The 11,842-nt window shown below is 39.6% G+C and overlaps 1 long non-coding RNA gene across 1 annotated transcript in view; it reads right to left on the reverse strand.

Moving 5' to 3' along the window:
- Nucleotides 1-10,056: 10,056 nt before the first annotated feature.
- Nucleotides 10,057-11,842, reverse strand: part of LOC139623046 (uncharacterized) — a 54,727-nt gene continuing 52,941 nt past the window's right edge. The window contains exon 3 of the long non-coding RNA XR_011691420.1: nt 10,057-10,706. This is a non-coding gene — a long non-coding RNA (uncharacterized lncRNA). The remainder of the gene's footprint in view (nt 10,707-11,842) is intronic.

Below are 11,842 nucleotides of genomic sequence, written 5' to 3' on the forward strand. Positions count from 1 at the left end.
ATCTGCCCAGAAACCCCCTTTGTTATTCTTAAGATCTCGGGCAAAGCCATAAAAAAACATACTTATGGGCATGGATTATTGTTTTGAAAAGGTTAAAACCAACACACAAACTAATCAGTGATATCATGGAGAGATGCAAGCTGCTCCATCAGCCAAGAGGTGACTTTGTGGACTCATGGGGATATTTCCTGTAGCCTCTACACATTAATGAGCTTAATTTCATAGCAATGCTCAACTAGGGAATATCTCTCTCCCTTGAACGTCACCATGGATACTGACTATTATTCAGTGTTAATGGGGCAGACATGGACAGTTTTGCTTTGATGACAAATTGAAGTATTGGCTGGCTTTCATCTGTTTTAGAGGAAATATGGTCTTAGACACAAGTCTGGACTTCACTGTCCAAGTTTATAGCAGTAATATAAACTATGATTTAAAGTGGATTTTTTTACTTTAATGGAAATTACTTTTGCATCTCACTTTTTGGCATCCAGCAGCCAGCTGTCTCACTGTTACTCATCTCCTGGGATGGACACAGTCTGACAGGTCCTACTCAATATTGCGAGGTGAGTGAATTGTGCGAGATATTATTACAGGTTTAATAAACTAAGCTAGCACACAAACAATCATTTGAACAGGAGTGGGCCTGTAAAAATACAATACTGAGGATTCCATTATTCAAATCCACATTAGAAAATACATTTTTAATACATACTGAATCTAATTACTCCCAAATCCTAAATCTGTCAGCATGTACATACTCAACTGGTTATAATTATGATTTAAATGCTGGTGTAGGAAATTGTCAGAGAAGTTGTGTGGTGCGATTTAAATGGTCTGTCTGGTTTGTGATGACAGAGGCACAGTTTACCATAGCCATTCATGCTGTTGAAAGCAGCTCTCTGGGCAGATGTGATCAGCGGAGGCAGAGTCTCCCTCCAGCTCAGATTGACAAGCCAGACCAGACTCAGGAGATGGATATCACAAGGGACAGCTGAAATGCAGGAAACCAGTGGTGCAGGCAGTTTTCTGCCAGCCTCATTAAGGTGGACAGGTTTATCCAGGCAATTGCTCCTCAGACAAGGTTGACTCCGAAGCACTAATTGTGTAATGCAGTATAGGATGACAATTATGATACAGTTCCCTGGTGTAAATGACTGCAAACAGTTGGGATGTTTGTTTGTACCTGAGCAAAACAAAGAAATGTGTGAACTATATTATCAGTGGCATGCTGTGGCATGAGCAGATATATTGTTTGATACACTTGCAAAGCAAATTTCTGTATGTATAAATTCAGACAGGCCACATTAGTCAAAGTAAAACTGTGAAACAGTAAGTGGACCATTTATTCAAACTGTGTACACCACTATTACAATCACAATTAGTGTAATGAAGGAAACATCTTGTCTGCGATTTGTTCGTTCTCCTCGTCTCATAACCGTGCATTGTTTAATGCTTGTCTACTACTTAACATAAAAGCATCAGATCAATTATAGCCTTATGCACGGTCTGTCTGCATTTCAGTATTCTCTCAAGTGTCTCACTCACCATGGCAAGAGTATAATCTCTGAGCATTAATCTTTATTATTCAGCAGAGCCACTGCAGAATCCAAATCACAAACCATATACTCAAGGTCATGGTTAAAAAAGAAAAAAAAAGGAGGCAAAGAAAGAAGGAAACATCTTACACAGATTAATAAATCAAAGAGTATGCCCCCAATCAAAATATAAGTGGAACACTCAATATTGATTGAGGTGCCCTTATTTTCCTCAGTATTTTACTGCCATGTCATAATACACCCAAAGAGATTCAAATGAAAGATGTTTGTTCTACACTTTATAGTTTTTTTTTATGAATCAGACAATTGATTCTGAGGCTGTAGTTTTCATTTACTGTTGTCTGGGAATGCAAAGTGTGTAAGACAAGTAGCTGTCTCTAAACCTGCTGTGCGAGCAGACGGTTCACTGGTCAATTTACTGATTGCACATTCATATTATGTGCACTGACCACATACAAAATACACAATGAATTTCTCAAAATCACACTAGGAAAATTGTCAAAGAGATGCTAGAGGAAGGGGGGGGGGGTGTATTATAATTTAAGCTCTTGTTGTACCTTACAAAGGAACAACAGTCATTTTCTGACAACTTTCCTAATTTACCCATTTCTATAGACATTACATGCAGCTATAATTGACCATTCTCTGAACCCCTCCTCTGAGCAATTATTGTCCAATTGTAGTTTCAAAACCATAACTAGACACAGCAGGCCTGCGTGGAGAACTAGGGCGATAGTCTGCATTTGAGAGTTTGGAAGGTTTGTTTTTTTTTTTTAGCCTGTGCAAAAGCAAAAACACAAATACAAGAATGTAAGTAATGGGTAAAACACTGTGTTTAAGTGCTCGAGTGTAACTGTAAGCTGCAGTTGTTCCTATGTCTGGTTAACTAGCTTATACCTACAGGAGAAAGACCAGTGGAGCCAAAGGAAAATCTGCGCTTCTGGGTTTTCTTCCAAAAGTAAGAAAACCTTGTTCGCAATCCCATTGTCATTGGTTATAACACTAAAATACACCCTTAGAGCATGTGGTTCTCTTTATGTAGTAAATCAACAAAAATAAAGACGGTTTAGTTTTTAATTTTTGTTTTTTTTTTTACGATAGCCTAATATAGTCGTCTAATATAGCTCTTTATTCAATGAGCCTATTTTTTTTTTAGTGGCTTTAATGGAGCTATTTGTGAGTTTTCTCTGCCCCCAAACATGGTTTCTTGCTGGGAGTGAGTGGTGGTGATTGTTGCTTGACAAGAGCTTCCGCCATTGTTGCGTTTACAAGTCAAGAGGTTATAATGTGCCCTCTGAGCAGCACCATGTTTTCAGGGCTGATCAGAAAGTGACCAAACCGGGCCGTGCCGCGCCAAGCTAACTTCAGTAAAGGGAAAGACGTGATAGAGATGAGAGTTGATATTGGCGTTGCTTTCCACTGCTAGAGACAGCTCTTGTTGAGCAAATGAATGAAATTTGATGCTGAACTCATCACGTTTCTTCTAGCTGCTAAGGAAACAGCTGTTCACGCTAATGTCGGCTATGTAGCAATAGCAAAATTAACAAATAGCTCCTTCAACGACTTTTCTATTTACAAGTTTGACTTTATTAAAATCATAAAAGTTTCAACAGTTTTTTGATTGGATGATGATTTTTCTGAGAATATTGTAAGTGAACTCTAGTAACATGCTTCATTTTTACAGACAGGCAGATGAAGGAAATGCTGAACGAAAGATTGCAACGAGTTACAGAAGCTAGTGGAACAGATTGAAGCCCGGACGTGATGTCATGATTTCAGCTCTCTATTCACCACCAGCACATCCACCGTGCAGAAGCTGGTCTTGGGTGCTCTCACAGCTTAGGCTAACCTTAGCAGCTCAGTTTACGCTCCAGCAACTCCAGCCAACATTGTCCGAGATACAGGTGCCATTGCCAAATGTACTGGTGGAGGAGGTGGAGGGGTCGGTTATGACAACTGCTGTTTGGTGCATGCTCTGAAATTATTTCCCTGTTTAGTAAAAGTAAAAGCCTGCCATTTTAACTTAATGTAACTGTGCTCCTTTTTAAATATGGACCTGCATTAATAAACACAATGTTTTGGTCCACTAGCAGATTTTCATCCACTGGCATGTGAGCACTGATCCAGGTGAAGGACCCTGCACAATTCGTTTAAAAAAAGAAAACCATATATGCCACTGTGAATTAGCGGTTGTCCTGTTGGCAGCAAATTGCAAGATGCTTGAGAAGTTTCTTATCAGTTCATTTGAGTGATTACGAAAGAATTTCATTCTCCATTGTCTGCCGAGGAGGCTAATTATTTTATCATAGAAATTTTAATTAGCTGTATCTCAGAGTTGTCCACAGAGCTACAAAAGCTACAGCAGATAGAGCAAATAGTGAATGTGAGGCTTTTCATAGGAAGAATTATGCTTCACATAGAATAACACAAAGAAAATATGACTGTACAGGATGAATGAGGAAATGGTGCTTATGATGATAAAAAAAAAGTCCCCGTGTGACATTCGTCAATGCATTCAGTACAGCTTAAGGGAATGTCAGTTTTACTGCGTGAGCCATTCTCACAAGGCAGTCAGTGCAGAGCGTGAGCATTTGAGTAGTAAAAGACTCTCCAGAATCAGATTTCTACAGTAAAAAAAAAAACTGCATGTGATGAAAGGTTTGTGGAAACAAAGTAAGATCATCAATAAATGATCTTACGACTGATCTGCTTCAGATCAGTCATATAATGCCTGAGATCTGAAGTTAATAATTTTACAGAAGTGGAGCAGATCAGGGCTTAAAGATGAAGGGGACAGAGAGTTATTAGTAGTTCATGATTGATTGACTACAGAAGACAATGGAGTATGCCAACGCCAATGACAAAATTATGGGGTTAAGTCATATTCATCTCTGTTATTAATGACTAAGCAGCTCTTTCCCAGGCATCTTCAAGATTGTCCGTTTTTTCTATTCCACCCCCTCACTTCCTCATCGCGGGGCAAAATAAATTATAGACAGGAAAATGAAAATGCGGCAGGTGATTTGTCGGAAAGATAGTTTGTTATTGTGTGCGTTCAGGATTGATAATTGCCAAGGTGACCTATGATCTCCTTGATTAACAAGGACACAGCTCTCTATCCTGACTGCTGCAGGGCTATTTCTAGAGCCCTTTGTCAGCGTAATTTTCCTGCCTTTTTGTACTGAATGAATCACACTGATATGCTATCAGTCATCCATATTTCCTTCACTATACTGTAAAGAAAAAAAAAACTGTTAATTTAAAATAATCTTTTCTTAATTTACCTGATGAAATTTTAACACCTACAACAAAGGAAGTTGTAGGTTGATCAACACGAACTTGCACGTGTCGCCACTTCAGAGAATTAGGAACAATGTGCCAATTTGTAAAATAAAGCACAGGCACTATAGGTTTAAGGCTGTCATCCAACCAGCTGTTAAAGACAACATTTTCAAGTAAGGAATGCTTGTCAATCCACAATGTGGGGGCAGCGGCTCATGGAATATTTACATAGTCAGAAGAGGGGGGTTTGTGGGAGTCTAAGGCCCGGTGGTTGGAACCACATTCAAAGGAAACGGATAAAGGCCCTGAGGATTCATGCAGTGCAGCATTGTCTCTGACAAAAACAAACAAAAAAAAAAAACCAAGAACACTGCTGGGGAAAAATACCTTGATTTAAATTCAGTTCTAAACCCAGGCATAGGAAAGGCAAATAGCAGTGTGAGTGGAATGTAAAGCAGCGCTGCATACAGACTGGCATAGTTTAGGTCACATATGCATGACAGACCCTACATATTTATTTTTTTTATTTTTTATTTTTATTCCTGAATGATAAATTCCAGTTGAAGAAATTGCACCTGTTTAAGCTCAGCAGTGTCTTGTCCCAGTGAGGCTGCCCAGCAAGCAAATGCAGAGCTCACAGACAGGTTTCCTGGCATTAGATTTCTACTGAATCTATTCATCCCCTCAAGAATCATCCAAATTATGCCCGGTTTCTTACACATGTATTAAAAATGAAAGTGAATTTATTAATATTTATAGCGAGCCATATGGTAAACAAGTAAGACTGTGGCTGGGAGATTTGGTCCGGTTTGGTGGATGTCAGCATCATTTCTCTAAAAGGAGAAATGCGAAAAGCAAATTCCTTTGAGTAGACAGCAGACTGGTATATTTAACATCAAAAAGACCTGGGAGGAAAAGTAATGAAAGATGCTGACAGAAAACACACTTGTCATCATGGGGATTATTCAGTACTGTTGATGCTTGATTGCCTTGTTTGTGGCTTTTTCAAGATAGCAGCCGCTGTTGCAAGTCCCAGTAAAGTGCTATAAGGGGAATTTGGTCATAATTATGCACATTATGATGTACATTTTTCATCAATAAACGCTAGAAATATGATCAAAACAACCCAAATCCCATGACTCAACAGTGCCAGTGTGTGCACATAAAAATTAAATTACAATGACATCATCAAAACCTCCTGAGTCCATCCAATTTCTTCCAGCCGTCATCATATAAAACCTGCAAGTTTTCATGAGCGTGTCCTGGTAGCTGGAGTGGATTTATTTTTGAAAAACCAGAATTTGTGATCCGAAGATCCTGCTTCTTCCAGAACTATGTCAAACTGCTGAAGCAAGTCACCACAAGTTTCCCTGTGATTGTGAGGAATATATCCCAGCTTTAGAGGCTTTGCTAATTCAAATACAGAACACTGTGCAGGCAACTGGCTGCTCAACTGTGTACTTAAAAGTTATTTGATTGATGATTAATTAAAGACAGCATCCACACTGTTGGAGCAACTGGACTCATTTTAAGCCTCATCATCTTTACTCTACATGCTCCACTGTTGGCAGACTGTTATCAAAAGACACTATGTCTGTGTTGTCAACTAATAATCAGGCAATACACAGTTAAATCTAGTCCTGAAAACCCAGCCATCCAAACAGTCAAGCCACCATTAGATAAAGCCTTAGTCAGATAAGCACTGTGTGTTTTACTGTATAATTTCATCCCTGTAATGTTGCTACATCTCTTTGATTTTCATATTCTAAATAGACTCATATTTGCTATTAAAACCACACTCAAGCATTTTAGTCAAGTTCAAGGTTCATCAATGCTTTTAGCTCTTCTGCCTGACAACAAGCAGCAGCAAGGGTTAAAAGCTGCTCCTAAAAGATGAGATCACATCACCTCTATAAAGCATTTTTATACTGTTGACAAACTGACTTTTAGATTTCCCTGATTACTGCGAAAACGCTGCAGGGTCAGAAGAACAGATACAGTACATTTAGACTGGAAACACCACATGACACAGACCTTGGCCTAATGTCTCCGAGCAGAGATGTTTCAAGACTGTTCTTGCTGCATAGTATCAGAGAGCACTATGTCTGTACACCATAGATTTCACCTCATTAATCAAGCAAGGTTATTCTAAGTTTAAATTTAAAGTGGGGTTTAAGTTGGAAGAGCCTGTCTCAGCAAATAAGGTAGTACATGGTCTGTGAAAACATCTGAAATACTTTTTCACTAATAAAATAATGAAGTACATTTACATTTTAATGTTTCGCTGTCGTTAAATGTTTCATACATATTCAAATTTTGACAAAATCTGACTCCTGGAACCTTGATTTATTGAAAAATGACAAGTGAATATGTAATCCGGTTGTACATGATTATCTCCTTGTGACAAATTTCAGATGATAAAGGACTTTTTTTATGGCAGTTTTGTTTACTAGACAGGCTCAGAGAGAGAATTTCTCACTGAATGTGACAATAAATGCAAATATGTGTGGTGTTATTTACACTGTTGTTGTTTGTAAGGGAGAATGAAGAGGATAACATTATTAATGTCTTTCACAGCATTGTATTTGAGCAAACAACAGTTTCTTTCATTATATTCAAATTGGATTGCTGACAAAACTAAATTTGGTTAATAATGCACTGGTATTGACTAGCAAGCATCATGTGTGCTCAGGAGCCAAAAGGCTCATATCCCACCCATGGGAAGTCATCTTGATACATCGATTGCATGAGCAGTATATCTTCAAAGAGCCTCAACTATGCATCTTTTTGACAGACATTGATTATCTCATACAGTTAACATACATTTCCCTTTGCACTAACTTGAAGTGTTTATGATTGCCATACAAGAAGGAGTGCAAAAACTGCCCTCAGCACTTAACCTCATCTCCACTCCAGCACTCCGCAATTTCTGCAACAGTTTTTAATTAAATATGAACAAAAATGGGAAAACAGCCCTTGAAGGGATGCAAGGAAAGTGCCCACACTTTAATTTGTTAATAGAGCGGTACATCATTAGTGTAACGATTGCATCGAACCATAAGACACAAGCCTGTATACACTGATAGTGACATCCAGTAGACATGACGCATGAAGAACATTACTGTAAGCAAGAATCCATAATGCAAATACTTTGGGCACATGTTAAAGGAGTCAAACTCAACAGAAGTGTTTGTGGATACCCCCAGTCTCACAGTGTGTCTTTTGCACAAGTGATTATGCACCTCTTTTCATGTCCCAGGGTAGGCTACTGCTTCCTTATTTAATCATGTTGCTCTAAATAGTATGAGATCTGGGAGTTCTTCCTGGGAGATTATTGTTTTTTTTTTATATGAAACTGCAAGACAAAGAGCCCCTTTATAAAGCTTTATAAGTAACATTTAAAAAGACTAAGCTGTACTTAGGCTCAGCGATGCTAAAATCCTGCTATCATGCGCACAATGGCAAGTATAATGTTTATGTTCCGAATCTCAGCTCTGCCTATTAGCATGCTAACATTTGCTAATTGATGCTACACCACTGTACGGTAGAGACTGGGGGGAATGTCAATAGATTAGCAGGAATTTGAACATAAGCCAGTATGATCAAGCGCTGGACAAAATGAAATGTTGACTAAATCATGGCATTAGGTGAAAAGTCAGGGGATCCCCAAAGTGATTACAGTTCATCCTGAGGAACAGAAAAAAAAGAAAATCCACAAACATCAGCCTCATGGTGGCACTACAGGAAAAGTCAGGGGATCAGCAAAGTATTATGATCCATCGTTTTAGGGAATACCTAATATCAATTTTTGTACCAAACCATTCAGCAGCTTTTGAGCTTTCACTTGATGAGAGAAAACTTTCATCTGTTGGTAAATGAAAGTGATGAAAGTAATGAGGATTTATCCTCTGGCTACCATGATAATCTGGTCCACAATTCACTGCAGTCCATCCTTTGTTTCTTTAGTCAAAATACTGCAGCGACAGACCAACTGACAGACTGACATCGCCAGCTGTGCTGCCAGTGTGGCTACAAACAGAAGCGCAACAAACCTGACTGTCTACATGTACGAAGCTATACACTGAGGCAGATGCACGACTTCACAGCAGTTCGCTGGAGAAAAAGTAGCAGCGCGGTTGTAAAGAGACCAAGGAAATATTCCCAGATCTGACCATTAAAGAAACATATACCTTCTGTAATGACAAATGGTGTAATAACTTATTTCACAACAGCACGGGAGGATACAAAAAAGAATGCAGCATTTCAAGAAAAACTCCTTCAGTGGTGCTCATTTGGGGTTTACCAATAAGTCATCCAACTGAGATTCCTACAGGGAGGAGCCCATTATCACTGTGCTCAGACAAATGTAACATATGGACTACCTGGTGGTGACTGAGTTGAGCTGAAAGTCTGTATACATTTCACCGGTGTCTGGAGAATTTTCCCTGTGTGTCTGCAGATGTGTGTGTGTGTGTGTGTGTGTGTGTGCTGCCTGTACTGTATGCACTGGTAGGTACAATGAAAAGCCATAATTTTTCTGTGAGAGTGATAGTTCATATATCCTTAAGGCAGTCACATTATAATGATTCATAATGCTGGTTTACGTCAATAAACTGATGTTTATCACATGATCAATAGACTGATGTTTATCGCACAAGATTTCATAATGGACATGACTGCTGTAAAACAGCCATTATATCAAAAATACGAACTATTCGGCACTCACACACACACACACACACACACACACACAAACACATACACACACACTTGTGCAGGAATGCAGGCTTAGTCATGCAAACACACATCCAAACAGGAGCAGGTGATAATAGGTCTTTTCTTTATGCGAGGTCATGAATAATTCAAAATCCATGTTCTCAAACAGATTCTTGCACTGACAGTATAATATGACTGATTCTGCTACTGCTAAAAGATGAGAAAGATCACAAATGTTTTAAAGATGCTAGCAGGGACTAAATTGATCTGCTGTGCATGCTATTAATAAGCTCTAACCCAATGCAATATCAAGATATTTCAGGAAATATAGACAGCTTTATGAAGGTACATGTTTATGAATATATATTTCCTGCCCCAGCTATTGTACACATTGCTATTTGACATTCCTTTGACTTGAACATAATGCAAATGAAGCTGTCTCTAGAGCGAAGTTTCAAACTACAACACAGACCCACACAACGTTATTTATGTTGTTTATTTATTCATTTTTAACTTTCAAACAATTGCAAAGAATGAATCTCTTTTGGGGAAGATGCAGATATCACCTCATGTCATCATATCTTTTTCAGCTTACATAGAACCAAAATTTCCTCATGAATGTCATCTCTTCTCTCCTGGTTGCAAAATAACCAAAGATGCAGGGTGCCATTTGTACTCTGGAAATGTCCTTGCAGCGGAGAGTGATGGCAGCATTCCTGACGCTTGGCAATTGGCCTTCCCATGAGTCATTGGAGAGATACTTATTCTGTTTTCATTGTTCAATAAGGCTTTGCATGAATTTCTTCCACCTCTTAGCCAACAGGTCCCTAAACGCCAAAGTCTTCATTATGGCCATGGAAAGTGGGCTGGCTCGAGGTCACCCCTGATGTTCCACTGGCTGCCTGGGGAAGACTGGAATTAGAAAGCGACCGCAGTCACAGGCCACGGCAACCAACGGGGCCGAATGACTCCAATCTCCTTTATAAGTCTGGCAACAGATTAACAACGTTGTAAACACTGCATGGGACAGGATGTTGTGGGATATAAACACGATCTTTCAGATTCTCACACTGCTGTGGCTGGTGCTCTGTGTGGTTCTGGAGCATTCTTTGGGAAGGCTGCCTTACAAACACTTCACACTGAAACTTCCTGGAAATAAATAAACAATTAGGCTCTTCATGCAGCATCTGCTCAGATGGAACGCATTCAGTCAAAGCCTGAAAGAGATGGCCAGGCTAATGAATGTTAACTGTGCACAGCAAAATGATTAGAGTGGGCTGACCCAACCCTCTAAAAAAAAAGCTGTAAAACATGATAAAATTGTCCTGGAGAAGAACTGCTTATATCTGCACTCCCGAAACTAATACACAAATTAATTGAGCTCCAACATGCATGAAGGTCATTCATTCACTTTTTTTTTTTTGTTTTGTTTTGTTTTGGCAACTGGCCTTCCCGAAAAAAGCAGTTTAATGCATATGGAGATTGTAGGCCTGTAATTAAGAATCTCGTGCTTTATCTGCATGTGATGAGAAAAGATCCACCTACAGTATGAGGACTAAGCTCCTTCCTTCATCTTCAATGGAAAGACTATGTGATCAGCAGATGACTGTAACTCCGCGTCCACATGTCCATTATAGTTCCATTATTCCCATGAATTCACTCAATAGGCATTGAGTGCTATTGCAGAGCCATTGAAGTCGCATTGTCAGTGACCAACTGCTGAAGCCTGGAGCTTCTATTCGATTTAATTACTTGTCAGGATGTAGTCTAACAGGTAAAGCATTGGAAGGTAGGACAAAAACATTAAAGGTTCGGTTAAGAGTTCCTTTATTTGTCAAGTAGCTCATGAACACATTTTATTCTTACCTGGAACACAGGCTACAGTGCAGTGTACAACACAGGCTGAGAGCACACATGTCTGAAAAGATGCTGAACGGGGTAAGAAAAATAACAGCAGTTTAGAGTCGCACCTACACCCGGAGCAACTTTCCCAAAGACAGCACAAGTTGCCCCATAGCATTAGTTCTTCCGGCGGCGTCACCCATCCAACCCATCGGGACAGAAGGGGGGGAAAAAATGACCAAAGGCGCCAGCCAGCTTTCAGGTCCCACTGATGGAAAATCATGTTGTTCTCATGCACTCCCCCAACTCCCCTCAGAAACAGAAACGTAAAACAAGTCCATGGAATAGGATTCCTGTTTTGGAGAGCGCTGCGGCAGCGAAGCGCGGCGTTGTCTGAGCACAACTGAGAGGGTCCAGTTCAGGGGGGAAACCCTATTGACTCG

Source organism: Trachinotus anak, unplaced genomic scaffold (assembly GCF_046630095.1).
Source record: "Trachinotus anak isolate AG129_WGS33_773 ecotype Australia unplaced genomic scaffold, CSIRO_AGI_Tana_v1 ptg000007l, whole genome shotgun sequence".
Classification (NCBI taxonomy): domain Eukaryota; kingdom Metazoa; phylum Chordata; class Actinopteri; order Carangiformes; family Carangidae; genus Trachinotus; species Trachinotus anak.